This window comes from Aquarana catesbeiana, linkage group LG11, assembly GCF_042186555.1.
Source record: "Aquarana catesbeiana isolate 2022-GZ linkage group LG11, ASM4218655v1, whole genome shotgun sequence".
In the NCBI taxonomy this organism is placed as follows: domain Eukaryota; kingdom Metazoa; phylum Chordata; class Amphibia; order Anura; family Ranidae; genus Aquarana; species Aquarana catesbeiana.
In genome coordinates this window covers 182,051,965-182,068,125 of record NC_133334.1, presented here as the reverse complement: position 1 = coordinate 182,068,125, position 16,161 = coordinate 182,051,965, and the positions used below count along the sequence as shown (strand labels likewise).

At 48.7% G+C, this 16,161-nt stretch overlaps 1 protein-coding gene across 28 annotated transcripts in view; it reads right to left on the bottom strand.

Moving 5' to 3' along the window:
• NRXN2 (neurexin 2) overlaps positions 1-16,161 on the bottom strand; it is a 3,426,600-nt gene that overhangs the window by 884,690 nt on the left and 2,525,749 nt on the right. The gene's annotated exons all lie outside the window — the stretch shown is intronic.

Sequence of the window (16,161 nt, the reverse complement as noted above, 5' to 3'; positions counted from 1 at the left end):
TGATGTAAGGTGGCACTCTGCTGGGACTACCTGATGTAAGGTGGCACTCTGCTGGGACTACCTGATGTAAGGTGGCACTCTGCTGGGACTACCTGATGTAAGGGGGCACTCTGCTGGGGCTACCTGATGTAAGGTGGCATTCTGCTGGGAATACCTGCAGTAAGGTGGCACTCTGCAGGGCATACATGATGTAAGGTGGCACTCTGCTGGGAATGACTGATGTAAGGTGGCATTTTGCTGGGAATAACTGATGTAAGGTGGCATTTTGCTGGAAATACCTGATGTAAGGTGGCACTCTGCTGGGAATGACTGATGTAAGGTGGCATTTTGCTGGCAATACCTGATGTAAGGTGGCACTCTGCTGGGACTACCTGATGTAAGGTGGCACTCTGCTGGGACTACCTGATGTAAGGTGGCACTCTGCTGGGACTACCTGCGGTAAGGTGGCACTCTAGTGGGAATACATGATGTAAAGTTGCACTCTGCTGGGAATGGCTGATGTAAGGTGGCACTCTGCTGAGAATACCTGAGGTAAGGTGGAACTCTGCAGGGAATACCTGAGGTAAGGTGGCACTCTGCTGGGAATACCTGAGGTAAGGTTGCAATCTGCTGGGAATACCTGAGGAAAGGTGGCACTCTGCTGGGAATACCTGAGGAAAGGTGGCACTCTGCTGGGAATACCTAATGTAAGGGGGCACTCTGCTGGGAATACCTGATGTAAGGTGGCACCCTGCTGGGAATACCTGATGTAAGGTGGCACTCTGCTGGGAATGGCTGATGTAAGGTGGCACTCTGCTGGGAATGGCTGATGTAAGGTGGCATTCTGCTGGGAATACCTGAGGTAAGGGGGCACTCTGCTGGGATTATCCGATGTAAGGTGGCACTCTGCTGGGATTACCCGATGTACGGTGGCACTCTGCTGGGACTACCTGATGTAAGGTGGCACTCTAGTGGGAATACATGCTGTAAAGTTGCACTATGCTGGGAATGGCTGATGTAAGGTGGCACTCTGCTGGGAAAACCTGAGGTAAGGTGGAACTCTGCCAGGAATACTTGAGGTAAGGTGGCACTCTGCTGGGAATACCTGATGTAAGGTATCAATCTGCTGGGAATACCTGCTATAAGGTGGCACTCTGCTGGGAATATCTGCTGTAAGGGGGCACTCTGCTGGGAATACCTGAAGTAAGGGGGCACTCTGCTCAGAATACCTGATCTAAGGGGGGGGGGGGCTGTGCTGGGAATAGCTGATGTAAGGGGGCATTCTTCTGGAAATACCTAATGTAAGGCAGCACTCTGCTTGGAATACCCTATGTAAGGTGACAATCTGCTGGGAATGGCTGGTGTAAAGGAACACTCTGCTGGCAGCACTCTGCTTGTAATAGCTAATAAGATTGTACTCTGCTGGGAATACCCAATGAAAGGGGGCATTCTGCTGGGAATACCTGATGTAAGGTGACACTGCTGGGAATGACTGATGTAAGGGGGCACTATGCTGGGAATGACTGATTTAAGGGGGCACTCTGCTGGGGATGACTGATGTAAGGTGGCATTGTGCAGGGAATACCTGCTCTAAGGTGGCATTGTGCTGGGAATACCTGCTGTAAGGTGGTACTCAGCTGAGAATACCGGATGTAAGGTGGCACTCTGCTGGGAATACCTGATCTAAGGGGGCACTCTGCTTGGAATTCCTGATCTAAGGGGTAACGCTTCTGGAAAATACCTAATGTAAGGCAGTACTTTGCTTGGGATACCTGATGTAAGATGGCACTCTGCTGGGAATACCCAGTGTAAGGTGACACTCTGCTGGGAATGACTGGTGTAAGGGAGCACTCTGCTGGGGAATGACTGATGTAAGGCAGAACTCTGCTTGGAATGACTGATGTAAGGTAGCACTCTGCTGGGCATGACTGATGTAAGGTGGCATTGTGCTGGGAATACCTGCTGTAAGGTGGCATTGTGCTGGGAATACCTGCTGTAAAGGTGGTACTCAGCTGAGAAAACCGGATGTAAGGTGGCACTCTGCTGGGAATACCCAGTGTAGGGTTGCACTCTGCTGGGAAAGACTGATGTAAGGGGGCACTCTGCTGGGAATACCTGATGTAAGGTGGCATTCTGCTGGGAATGACTGATGTAAGGTGGCACTCTGCTGGGAATGGCTGATCTAAGGGGGCAATTTGCTGGGAATACCTTGTGACAGACCTAGCCGGGACAGAGGCTTTTGGAGAGGACTGAATGCAGGCCTCTTGCCTTTCATCTTTGTCTCGTATTTGGGGGGAGAGTTTTTCGTATGGGTTTCTTGTTCGGCTGATCGGAGTGTTCAGGAACTGCCTTGGTGTTCGGGAAGGGAATGTCCTAAATGACTTTTAACCCCTTTCATACTCGTGGTGTCATTACATACCTGATGAAAGGGGGAATTTTGCTGGGAAAACCTGATGTAATGAGGTACTCTGCTGGGAATACTGGATGTAAGGGGGCACTCTGCTGGGAATACCTGAAGTAAGGGGGGACTCTGCTGGTTATATTTGAAGTAGGGGGCATTCTGTTGGGAATACCAAATGTAAGCTAGCACTCTGCTGGGAATGACTGATGTAAGGTGGCACTCTGTTGGGAATGACTGATGTAAGGTGGCACTCTGCTGGGAATGACTGATGTAAGGTGGTACTCAGCTGATTAATGCCTGATGTAAGGTGGCATTGTGCTGGAAATACCTGATGTAAGGTGGCACTATGCTGGAACTTTGGGGACCCCAAAGCACCCTCCCCATGTTGAGGGTATGTGGCCTGGTGCGGTTCAGGAGGAGGGGGAGGGCTCTCTCGTTGTGTTGCGTGCTCGGATAAGGGCCTGATATGGATTTTGGGGGGACCCCCACGCATTTTTTTTTTCAAATTTTGGCGCAGGGTTCCCCTTAGTATTCATACCAGACTCGAAGGACCTGGTATGGACTGGTGGGGGGAACCTACGCTGTATTTTTCTTTGATTTTTACTCTATATTGCTGGGAACCGGCAATTCATTACAGCTGCAAAACATTTTTTCCAATTGATACATGTCCCCTTGGGCAGGACCAGGGTCCCCATTCAATTTTTATGGCAAAGAACTTGCATATAAGCCTTCAGTGAGTACTTTGGATTTTGCAGGTTCAAACCCCATTGACTTCCACTATTCCCGCATATGTGATTTGACAGGCATTTTTGCCGCAATAGTGCTGCTTTTCCATTTGCATTAGTGCTCAGTTTCTGAGAGTTGAAGTCTTAATTGGCCTTAATTGGGCGCTATTTTCTGGGACTGCAGGATCATTTTTTGGCACTATAGTAAATGATCCCCACTGTGTTAAACGTGCAGTAATGCACTGAAATATACTGCATTAAATGTGCAGAAGCACAATGAAATATACAGGGTTAAACGTGCACTGATGCACTGAAATATACTGTGTTAAACGTGCACTAACGCACAGACATATACTGCGTTAAACATGCAGTATTGCATGGAACTATACTTTGTTGAACAAGCAGTATCAGATGGAACTATACTGCGTTAAACGTGCAGTAACACACAGAAATATATCATGCATTAAATGTGCAGTAATGCACTAAGATGTACTGCGTTAAATCTTCAGAAACGCGCTGAAATATACTGCGTTAAACATGCACTAGTGCACTGAAATGTACAGCGTAAAACGTGCACTGAAATATACTGTGTTAAACATGCACTGTGACAGACCTAGCCGGGACAGAGGCTTTTGAAGAGGACTGAATGCTAGCCTTTTGATTATGGGCCCTGGATTTTCAAGGGAACAATACTCTTTGCGAGGTGAATGAGAAATCCAGTCTGATCTGTACTAATCAGACTCAATCTTGTATATATGTATATTGTCTCATTCTGTTGTGGACTCTTTGCTGTGATCATTTGGGAAGTGTATCTCTATGAAGGGAGGGGGATTCCTCCAGCAGCCCCCTGCTGATAAGACTGTTTACTGAGGAGAAGTTTGAATACACCTGAGCTGTGTGTCCATTGTCTTTGGACAGTTTAACCTGCCCTCTTTTCCAAGGGTGGAGGGGATGAGTCTCTGAGTTATTTAATCTGTTGTGTCCATGTGTGATAATAAAACAGTCCATGTTAGTATCTAAGCAAGTCTCGTCTTGTTTTATGCTTGGAAGCGGTTGGAATATCTGATATCTGTGTCCAGACTGGGAGGAAGTGGTATACTGACGGAAGCACTCAAGTGGAGTGTGGGAAATACCAGTTGACAACCCTGAAATCCTGGCTGAAGTCGGCAATGTGGCAGAGTAATAGTGTGCTTTGCCAACCTGCCCCCGCAGCTATGGACGCGGAGGTCTTATGGCGGATGCAGCAAGTGCTGACTGACCTTGATGATCCTGTTTCTGCATGGGATGATCTTGGATGGAGGAATGTGCCTGTCCAGCAGCATGCCAGAGAATCAGCAGTGGAAAATCTGGAGATTGCCATCCCCAAAGCTGAAGTGCTGACAATAGGGCAGAGCTCTGCTAACCTCTGCCCAGCACCGATAGCATCTTCTGGGTTCCATGGACAGGAGATGGTGAACCTCTATCCCCAGACACCAGTTGCAGAGACAGGGAATTTGATAGACTTTTCTGCTGAGGAAGAACAACCTGATGAGCCTCCGGCAGAAGAGCTGCTATCAGGGTTAAAGTTCACTGTGCTCTGCTCAGCACCAACAGTGGCTTCGGTTTTCTTGAGAGAAGAGGTAGTCTTCCTTTCTCCCACAACACTGACAGTGACATGTGGTTTTCTGCCAGCAGCAACTATGGAGTTACAACAAACTTCTCTAGCTGAAGATCTGGTATCTGAACAGAGGGTCCAAGACCTCTGTCCCACACTTTTAGCAATTCCAGAGACTGGGGATTTAAAAGACTTTTCTGTAGCGGGGGAACCACCTAGCAAACCCCCAGCAGAAGTGGTGGTAACCGGACAGAGGGTCCAAGACCTCTGCCCCACACCTGCAGCAATTGTGGAGGCCCAGGGTGAGGAGGTGGCAGTCTATCATGAGCTGCAGATCAGGATCCAAGGAGAGAATGCAGTCGTCACCTCACAACTGCAGCTTGATCTGGTGTCGGTGGATGGGGCTGCAGTCCCCACCTGTATACCCCAGGGATGCTGGGCAGTTGGCCCAGATCCCCAACAGCATGACAGCGTGAGCCCAGTCCTCCTGTCTTCTCTCCAGTGGCAGAAAAGACTCCAGGGAGAAGGGCCAGTCCAGTCCTCTCCCCAGTGGCGGATACGTTCTGTGAGAGAGGCAGAGGTTGGCTGGGTGAGTAATACTTTGTTTGGAACAATTTGTTTGGGGTCCTGTGTGGGTACAGGCAGTAGAGGACTGGAACTATGGACTATTTTCCGAGTCAATCCGTCTGGGGTCTCCTCCTGTGTTAGTCTCCTGCCGAAAGGGGAGAAATGTGAAAGACCTAGCCGGGACAAAGGCTTTTGGAGAGGACTGAATGCTAGCCTCTTGCCTTTTGATTATGGGCCCTGGATTTTCAAGGGAACAATACTCTTTGCGAGGTGAATGAGAAATTCAGTCTGATCTGTACTAATCAGACTCAATCTTGTATATATGTATATTGTCTCATTCTGTTGTGGACTCTTTGCTGTGATCATTTGGGAAGTGTATCTCTATGAAGGGAGGGGGGGATTCCTCCAGCAGCCCCCTGCTGATAAGACTGTTTACTGAGGAGAAGTTTAAACACACCTGACCTGTGTGTCCATTGTCTTTGGACAGTTTAACCCGCCCTCTTTTCCAAGAGTGGAGGGGAAGAGTCTCTGAGTTATTTTATCTGTTGCGTCCATGTGTGATAATAAAACAGTCCATGTTAGCATCTAAGCAAGTCTCGTCTTGTTCTATGCTTGGGAGCGGTTGGAATATCTGATATCTGTGTTCAGACTGGGAGGAAGTGGTATACTGACGGAAGCACTCAAGCGGAGTGTGGGGCGTTCCGTGACATGCATTAACGCATGGAAATATGCTGCGTCAAACGTGCACTAACGCACAGAAATATACTGTGTTAAACGCGCAGTAACGCACTGAAATATACTGCATTAAATGGCACATAACACACTGAAATATACTGCATTAAACGTGCACTAACGTACATAAATATACTGCAATAAATGTGCAGGAGCACACTGAAATATACAGCGTTAAACTTGCACTGATGCACTGAAATATACTGCATTAAATGGGCAGTAACCTTCAGAAATATATTGCGTTAAACGTGCTGTAAAGCACTGAAATATACTGCGTTAAACATGCAGTAATGCACTGAACTATACTGCGTTAAATGTGCAGTAATGTACTGAAATATGCTGCATTAAATAGCACATAATGCACTGAAATATACTGCGTTAAACGTACACTAACGTACAGAAATATACTGCATTAAATGTGCAGCAGTACATTGAAATATACAGCGTTAAACGTGCACTGATGCACTGAAATATACTTTGTTAAATGTGCACTAATGCACTGAAATATACTTCGTTAAATGTGTAGTAACACTCATAAATATACTGCGTTAAACATGCAGTAATGCACAGTAATATACTGCATTAAACATGCAGTAATGCACAGAAACATACTGCGTTAAATCTGCAGTAATGCACTGAACTATACTGCGTTAAATGTTCACTAACACACAGAAATATACTGCGTTAAACGTGCAGTAACGCACTGAAATGTACTGCATTAAATGCCACATAACGCACTGAAATATACTGCATTAAATGTGCACTAACATACAGAAATATACTGTGTGACAGACCTAGCCGGGAGAGAGACTTTTGGAGGGGACTGTATGCTAGCCTCTTGCCGATCGATTGTGGGCCCTGACATTTGGGGGAACGGTGCTCTTTGTGAGCTGTATGCCTGGGGACCCTTGAGGTGGTATTACTGTGGATTCTGGTCCTGGTCCCCCAGGACACACAGACTCTGGGGACCCTGGATTTGCCATATTGGAATAGTGACTGATTCATACCGTTGGGACTCCCACTGTTAAATGCTAATGTCATCAATTCCAGTTACCTGTCTGTTGTCTGCTAAAATGTGTATTGTAAATAAGTCTCTAGTATGGGATCTAAGAGTCATTAGATCCCCATTGTTGTTTGTGTTTAATTAACTCTGCTATTGTGATAATGTTGATTGGATTTTCTGAACTACAAGACGGCCAGTCTGGCCTAATGGTCATGTCTGAGTCATCTAGGCTGTCTAAAGGGATTAGTTAATTAGCCCAAGTTAATTAGGTTAATTAGGTTACAGGTGTATTGTTAGAGTAATATGAGTCGGAGGTATGCACCTCCACTGTTAGTGTATAAAAGAGCCTGTATTTTTGAATAAAGGAGATTCCTGGTTGAACTTACATACAGCCTGCCTGGTGTTTGTTCTGAGCTATCACAACTGGGTTAGAACGGCACATAGCTGTAGTTCTAATCCCGGAGCATTGGATGACGAACCATCAGACGTTGCAATCTGATTCAATAGCTGCAAAGGAGTGTCGGGAGAGTGGAACCGAGCGAGCAAGGGGCTCGTTACATACTGCATTAAATGTGCAGCAATACACTGAAATATACAGTGTTAAATGTGCACTGACGCACTGAAATATACTGTGTTAAACATGCAGTATTGCATGGAACTATGCTGCGCTAAACATGCACAGAAATATACTGCATTAAACGTGCAGCAACGCACAGAAATATAGTGCATTAAACATGCACTAACACACTGAAATATGCTGCGTTAAATGTGCACTAACACACTGAAATATACTGCCTTGAACATGCAGTAACGCACTGAAATATACTGTGTTAAACGTGCAGTAACGCACTGAAATATACTGTGTTAAACTTCCACTAACGCACTGAAATATACTGCATGAAACATGCATTAACACACAGAAATATACTGTGTTAAACGTGCAGTAATGCACTGAAATGTAATGCGTTAATCGGCACTTAACACACTGAAATACACGGCTTTAAATGTGCAGTAACGCACAGAAATATACTGCATTAAGCGGCACGTAATACGCTAAAATATACTGCGTTAAATGTGCACTAACGCACAGAAATATACTGCATTAAATGTTCAGTAATGCACAGAAATATACTGCGTTAAACGCGCACTAACACGCTGAAATATACTGGGGGTCATTTACTATAGCGCCACAGCGCTAATTAGCACTGATTAGCGCTAAAAAGGTATTCACTATAGCGCTGGTGAGAAAATACTCCCAAAATCCAATTTACTATAATTTCCTGAAACCAAATAGCGCCCAAACCCTTATGCGGCGTACACGCGAGCAAACTTTCTGGCAGACTAGGTCTGACGGTCTTCCCGACGGACTTCCGGCGGACTTCCGATGGACTATCCGAACGAACGGACTCGCCTACACATGACCGGACTTTCCAGCAGACTAGGTCCGCCGGTCTTCCCGACAGACTTTCGACGGAGTTACGGCGGACTTCCAAATGAACGGACTTGCTCACACACGGACTAAAGTCTGTTCATTTTGAACGTGATGAGGTACGACGGGACTAGAAAAGGAAGTCAACTGACACCTTGCGAGTCCCATCGCAGAGCATGCCAGGCCCTCAGGTCTGGTATGGATTTTAAGGGGAACCCCCTACATTGAAAGAAAACGTGTGGGGGTCCCCCCAAAATCCATACAAGACCCTTATCTGAGCACGCAGCCCGGCCGGTCAGGAAAGGGGGTGGGGCGAGCGAGCGCCCCCCCTCCTGAATCGTACCAGGCCCGATTGCCCTCAACATGGGGGGGTGGGTGCTTTGGGGGAGGGGGGCACCCTGCGGCCCCCTCCACCCCAAAGCACCTTGTCCCCATGTTGATGAGGACAAGGGCCTCTTCCCGACAACCCTGGCCGTTGGTTGTCAAGGTCTGTGGGTGGGGGGCTTATCGGAATCCGGGAGCCCCCTTTAATAAGGGGACCCCCAGATATCGCCGCCCCCACCCTATGTGACTGAGTATGGGGTACATCGTACCCCTACCCATTCACCTGGGGGAAAAAAATTGTCAATAAAAAACACACTACACAGGATTTTAAAGTAGTTTATTAGGCAGCTCCAGGGGTCTTCTTCCGACTTCGGAGGGTCTCTTCCGACTTCTCCGCTCTTTCCAGCCTCTTCTCCTGGTGTCCGGTTATTCTCCCGCCCTTCGGCCTCTTCTCCCGGGGGCCTGTTCTTCTGCCAGGCTCCTCCGCTATCTTCTGCTCTTTTGCCACTCTTTTGCTAGCGGTGGCCTGGTCTTCCCTCTTCTCTTCTTCTGATGTTGACACGACGCTCTCTCCCACTGTAATGCTGTGTGAGCGGTGTGCAATGATTTATATAGGCATGGGGTGTGTTCACCGGGTGGTGACCCCGCCCCTTATGACGGCACAGTCCCAGCATGCCCCAGGACTGTGACGTCATAAAGGGGCGGGGTCACGGGTGACATCACCTGGTGACCACGCCCCATACCTATATAAGTCACTGCACACCGCACACACGGCATTACAGTGGGAGAGAGCGTTGTGTCAACATCGGAAGAAGAGAAAAGGGAACAAGACGATGGAGAAGACCGGGCCACTGCTAGCAAAAGAGCGGCAAAAGAGCAGAAGATAGCGGAGGAGCCCGGCAGAAGAACAGGAGAGTGGGAGAAGAAGCGGACACCGGGAGAAGAGGCCGGAGAGCGCGAGAAGAACCGGACACAGGGAGAAGAGGCCAGAGAGAGCGAAGAAGTCAGAAGAGACCCCCCCGAAGTCAGAAGAAGACCCCTGAGCTAACTAATAAACTACTTTAGGGAGCCCCCCTTCCCCAAAGCACCCAACCCCCATGTTGAGGGCATGCGGCCTGGTACGTTTCAGGAGGGGGGGCGCTCGCTCTTCCCCACCCCCTTTCCTGACTGGCCGGGCTGCGTGCTCGGATAAGGGTCTGGTATGGATTTTGGGGGACCCCTGCGCTGTTTTTTTGGCGTACGGGGTTCCCCTTAAAATCCATACCAGGCGACAATGTCGCCTCTTTCTCGCTCTCGCTGCAATAGGAAAATGTGTTTTTCGTATTGCAGCATGTGCAAGATTATACCCTATCGCCGAGAACCAGCGCGATAGGATCGCGCTGGAAACATTCTCACAGGCAGGTGCTGTAGCTGCCCTTGCGTCGTATTTGGTCCGTCAGACCAGCATACAGGCGAATGGGCTTCCCGATACGAACTGGGTCCGGTGGAGTTCCGGTGGAAAGATTTGAAGCATGTTTCAAATCTAAAGTCCTGCGGATTTTCGGCCAAAAAGATCCGTCAGAATTTCGATGAAGCCCACACACGGTCAGATTGTACGTTGGATTCGGTCCGTCGGACCAGTCCAGTGGAAAAGTCTGCTCGTGTGCAGGGCCGGATTTGCCACAAGGCCACCGAGGACAGGCCTCGGGGCGGCAGTGGTGCAGGGGCGGCGCCGCTCCTGTGGTGACTTCGCAGCCGCCCTCCCTTTCAGGCTGCCCGTTAAAGTCGATTAAGGGCACCGGTGCCCTTAGGAAAGATGTCCGCGAGCTGCCCACTACTGCGCATGCGCCGTTCCGAAGCTGGCCGGGCTCGGGAAAGCTTGTACGTGCTCGGCTGGGCGGCGCATGCGTAGTAGCATGATTGCGCTGCCCGGCGCCATTTTTTAAAAGATCGAGAAGTAATGTCAGCGGTGCGGCGGTGGGGAGAGAGATGACATCTCTCATTGCCCGCACCGCTGTTCCACCCTCCTCCATCTGGTGGCAGCCAGACAGCGTGGAAAGTGACATCTCCATCTGGTGGCAGTGTGGCAAGTGACATCTCCATCTGGTGGCAGCGTGGCAAGTGACATCTCCATCTGGTGGCAGCCAGGCAGTGTGGCAAGTGACATCTCCATCTGGTTGCAGGCAGGCAGTTTGGCAAGTGACATCTCCATCTGGTGGCAGGCAGCGTGGCAAGTGACATCTCCATCTGGTGGCAGGCAGCGTGGCAAGTGACATCCCCATCTGGTGGCAGCCAGGCAGTGTGGCAAGTGACATCTCCATCTGGTGGCAGGCAGCGTGGCAAGTGACATCTCCATCTGATGGCAGGCAGCGTGGCAAGTGACATCCCCATCTGGTGGCAGCCAGGCAGTGTGGCAAGTGACATCCCCATCTGGTGGCAGCCAGGCAGTGTGGCAAGTGACATCTCCATCTGGTGGCAGGCAGCGTGGCAAGTGACATCTCCATCTGGTGGCAGGCAGCGTGGCAAGTGACATCCCCATCTGGTGGCAGCCAGGCAGTGTGGCAAGTGACATCTCCATCTGGTGGCAGCGTGGCAAGTGACATTTCCATCTAGTGGCAGCGTGGCAAGTGACATCTCCATCTGGTGGCAGCATGGCAAGTGACATCTCCATCCGGTGGCAGACATAGTGGCAAGTGACATCCCCATCTGGTGGCAGGCAGCGTGGCAAGTGACATTTCCATCTGGTGGCAGGCATAGTGGCAAGTGACATGCTCAGGGCTCCCAATGATTCTGCATTATGGTGAGTTGAACTATTTCATTTTACATTACAATGTAATGATAGAAGTAATGTGTTTCAATCATCCTGACACCATAACAACCATGGTATCGGGATGATTGAAGCACTAACACCAGCCATTGCCCTGAAAAATTGCCCGCAAAAAATCCTTACCCCTCGCGTGCTTACCCTGAAGTATTTTTAGTCTGTACAATTAAAGCCAGTTATTTTCAGTGTTCTTGTGTGTGGAGATATGTTTTTAATTGATCTATTGTAGCAGTCATGGATAAAGGACAAGAATGGTGGTGTGTGTGTGTGTGTGTGTGTGTGGGGGGGGAGCATTAAAGGACCCGGCCTTGGGGCGGCAAAGGGAGTAAATCCGGGCCTGCTCGTGTGTACACTGCATCACTCTACTAAAACTTGGAGAATTGCACATGGAAATATTGTTTAGAGCATGATATAATTGCCTAAATAGCACTGAAATATGCGGTATATTATTTAAAGACGATCTGCTTTTAAACTGTGCAAAAAAAGGAAAATTGTATCATACTTACCATAATTTTCCTTTCCTGGTGCCTATCCGTGGCAGCATACATGTGACAGAGCTCCACCTCTACTCCTCCTTCAGGGCTAGTGAATAGTGTGACGGGAGGGCCCGTGGAACTCAGAATACATCTTATGTCTATGTTACCCTGTGCCATCCTGGCACAGGGTGAGTGAGAAAATATATCTTGGACTACTTAAAATGGGACAGTAATATTTGTCCACAATATCTCCCAGGATGTATGTAGAGACTATTATTGGTTTGGTTGATTCTGAACTCAACCTGTTAATTGAGTGAGCTGATGACATTAGCCTCCAGGACTGGCTAGGAGCCGAACTGTTGATGACTAGGCTGAGGAGGGGGGAGATTGTTGTTTGTATTGTTAATTGTAATTAGCTCCAGCTATTGTGTTTATACTACTGTGTGAAGCTCGGTGCCCACAAGTCTGTCATCTGGTCTGGGTAAATTTTTTAGTTAATTAGCTCATGTTAATTATGTTAATTAGGTTACAGTTGTATTGTTAGAGGAGGTTCCAATGGCATATAAAGTCTTGTAATTTTGATTCTAAATAAAACAGTTCATGGTAGCAACAAGCAAGTGTCGCCTTGTTTTGTGCTCAGAGAGGTTGAGATATCTGTATACAGACTGGGAGGAAGTGGTATATGACGGAAGCACTCAAGCGGAGTGTGGGACATTCCGTGACATTGGTGGCAAGCAGCGGGAAAGCTTCCTGCAGTCTGGGACATCCAAACATCCATCTGGATCCAAGGTCCAGATAGCAGGAGAGGAGAGGTACAGATACCAGCCGCCATGGATGAGGAATTCAGAAGGAGGTTGTGAGAGATGCAGATACAGCACAGAGGACCAGTATCGGAGCAGGTCCTGCTGGGATGGTGTGATTCTATTCGCTGCAAACTCTGGAAGGAAGCGCTAGCCCGTGAGCAGCGACACCAGGGAAAAGTTCTCCCCTCCATCGAGGAAAGGTACTGGTCGCAGTACGGACTGCGGGTGCGGTTTTTGGGAGAAAAACCACACAAGAAGCAGACAGCTGAATTAAGCAGGCTGGTCTGGGCAGAGATAAAGCTGGATGAGAGCTACAGAGCCCTCCGGTGGCATGTATCCCAAACATGTCCCTGGATAGCGGATGACAGCCCAACGGAAGGCTTAAGCTACGGCGGCTTGGGACTGTTGTATGTGAAGCTGACAGGGGACTCTAACTTTGGGAGTGATTTGGAGTGGTGGGTGGACGAAATCATGGATTTCAGAGAAGGGCTACTGAACATTTCGGAAGTGCACTGGGCACAGGAAGATTTGGAGTTTCTGGCCGTTCAGGAATGGGAGCTAGAGATCGCCTACAGACAGCTGCTAGACATTGCTCAGTGCCAGGGCTGGGCTCCCTTTGCCTGGGACTATCAGGAAATACCAGCTGACAACCCGGAAATCCTGGCTGAAGAGTCGGCAATGTGGCAGAGCAATAGTGTGCTTTGCCAACCTGCCCCCACAGCTAGGGCGGAGGTCTTATGGCGGATGCAGCAAGTGCTGACTGAACTTGATGATCCTGTTTCTGCATGGTATGATCTTGGATGGAGGAATGTGCCTGTCCAGCAGCATGACAGAGAATCTGCAGCGGAAAATTTGGAGATTGCCATCCCCAAACCTGAAGTGCTGACAATCGGGCAGAGCTCTGCTAACCTCTGCCCAGCACTGATAGCATCTTCTGGATTCCATGGACAGGAGATGGTGAACCTCCATCCCCAGACACCAGTTGCAGAGACAGGGGATTTGATAGACTTTTCTGCTGAGGAAGAACCATCGGGTGAGCCCCCAGCAGAAGAGTTGGGATTAGGGCCAAACTTCATTGCGCTCTGCTCAGCACTGATGGCATCTTCTGAGTTCCACGGACAGGAGATGGTGAACCTCTATCCACAGACACCAGTTATAGAGGTAGGGGATTTAATAGACTTTTCTGCTGAGGAAGAACAACCTGATGAGCCTCCAGTAGAAGAGCTGCTATTGGGGCCAAACTTCACTGTGCTCTGCCCAGCACCAACAGCAGTATCTGTGGAGTTACAACAAACTTCTCCAGCTGAAGATCTGGCAACCGGACAGAGGGTCCAAGACCTCTGCCCCACACCTGTGGCAGTTTCGGAGGCCCAGGGTGAGAAGGTGGCAATCACTTCCCAGCAGCAGATACAGGGGGAGAAGGGAGAGGAGGTGTGTGTTGTCCCTCCCCAACAGTTGGTCAGGGTGGAGGAAGCGGCCTTCCCTCCCCAGCAAAGATCAGTGCACCTGGGAGACAGTACCATAGACATGTCATCCAAGCAACCAGATGAGGGAATGGAAAAGGAAGCAGCCGGCTCCCCTCCCCAATGGTAGCTAAACAGTTTGGGAGTGGAGGAAGCCAGCCTCCCTCCCCAACAGTTAGCCGAAACAGATGGTGTGGGGTTTCCAGCAAAAGGGCTGGCAACAGGGCCGAGGACTGCTGGACTCTGCCCTCAACTAACAGAGGATGGATTTCCTGTGAAGGTGGATGGGACTTCAGTCTCCACCTGTATACCCCAGGGATGCTGGGCAGTGGGCCCAGATCCCCAACAGCATGACAGAGTGAGCCCAGACACCCTGTCTTCTCTCCAGCGGCAGAAAGGACTCCAGGGAGAAGGGCCAGTCCAGGCCTCTCCCCAGCGGCAGATATGTTCTCTGAGAGAGGCAGAGGTTGGCTGGGTGAGTAATGCTTTGTTTGGAACAATTTATTTGGGGTACTGTGTGGGCACAGGCAATAGAGGACTGGAACTACTTACTAACTTCGGAGTCAACCCATCTGGGGTCTCCTCCTGTGTTATCTTCTGCCGAAAGGGGAGAGATGTGATGGGAGGGCCTGTGGAACTCAGAATACATCTTATGTCTAAGTCACCCTGTGCCATCCTGGCACAGGGTGAGTGAGAAAATATATCTTGGACTACTTAAAATGGGACAGTAATATTTGTCCACAATATCTCCCAGGATGTATGTAGAGACTATTATTGGTTTGGTTGATTCTGAACTCAACCTGTTAATTGAGTGAGCTGATGACATTAGCCTCCAGGACTGGCTAGGAGCCGAACTGTTGATGACTAGGCTGAGGAGGGGGGAGATTGTTGTTTGTATTGTTAATTGTAATTAGCTCCAGCTATTGTGTTTATACTACTGTGTGAAGCTCGGTGCCCACAAGTCTGTCATCTGGTCTGGGTAAATTTTTTAGTTAATTAGCTTATGTTAATTATGTTAATTAGGTTACAGTTGTATTGTTAGAGGAGGTTCCAATGGCATATAAAGTCTTGTAATTTTGATTCTAAATAAAACAGTTCATGGTAGCAACAAGCAAGTGTCGCCTTGTTTTGTGCTCAGAGAGGTTGGGATATCTGTATACAGACTGGGAGGAAGTGGTATATGACGGAAGCACTCAAGCGGAGTGTGGGACGTTCCGTGACAAATAGTATAAATTAAGGAGCATAGCCCCTCCCCCAACATTCTTTGTAATATAGAATACCGAGGGTGGGAGTTTATGCTGCCATGGATAGGCACCAGGAAAGGAAAATTACAGTAAATATGATACAATTTTCTGTTTTGCTGGTGCCTCCATGGCAGCATAGATGTGATAAATAACTAGCTCACACAGGTGGGTTTTAATGCTTTAACGAAAAAAACTTTAATTAGACACAGACATAGCGGCATGAAGTGCCTTTCTCCCAAACTCTACTGTAGTAAAAGCCCCGGGAACAATACGATAATGTTTAAGGAATGTGTGCCGAGAAGACTAAGTGGCGGCCCTGCATACTGTTTCAAGAGAAACATTTACCCTCACTGTCCAAGATGCTGATAACGCTCTTGTTGAATGAGCATTCACCTGAGCTGGAGGATCCAAGTTCTTCACCCTGTAAGCTTTTTGTATTAACTTGACAACCCAAGAGGCCAAGGTTCTGGGGAAGCCTCCCTTCCTCTATTCTTGCCCCATGGGATGATGAAAAGTCTGTCGGAGTTCCTAAAATTTGCTGTGGCCTTCAAGTAGGCCCTGAGAACTTTGGAGATATCTAACTCATGACAGGAACTTGATTCTGGGTCGAAAAGACTG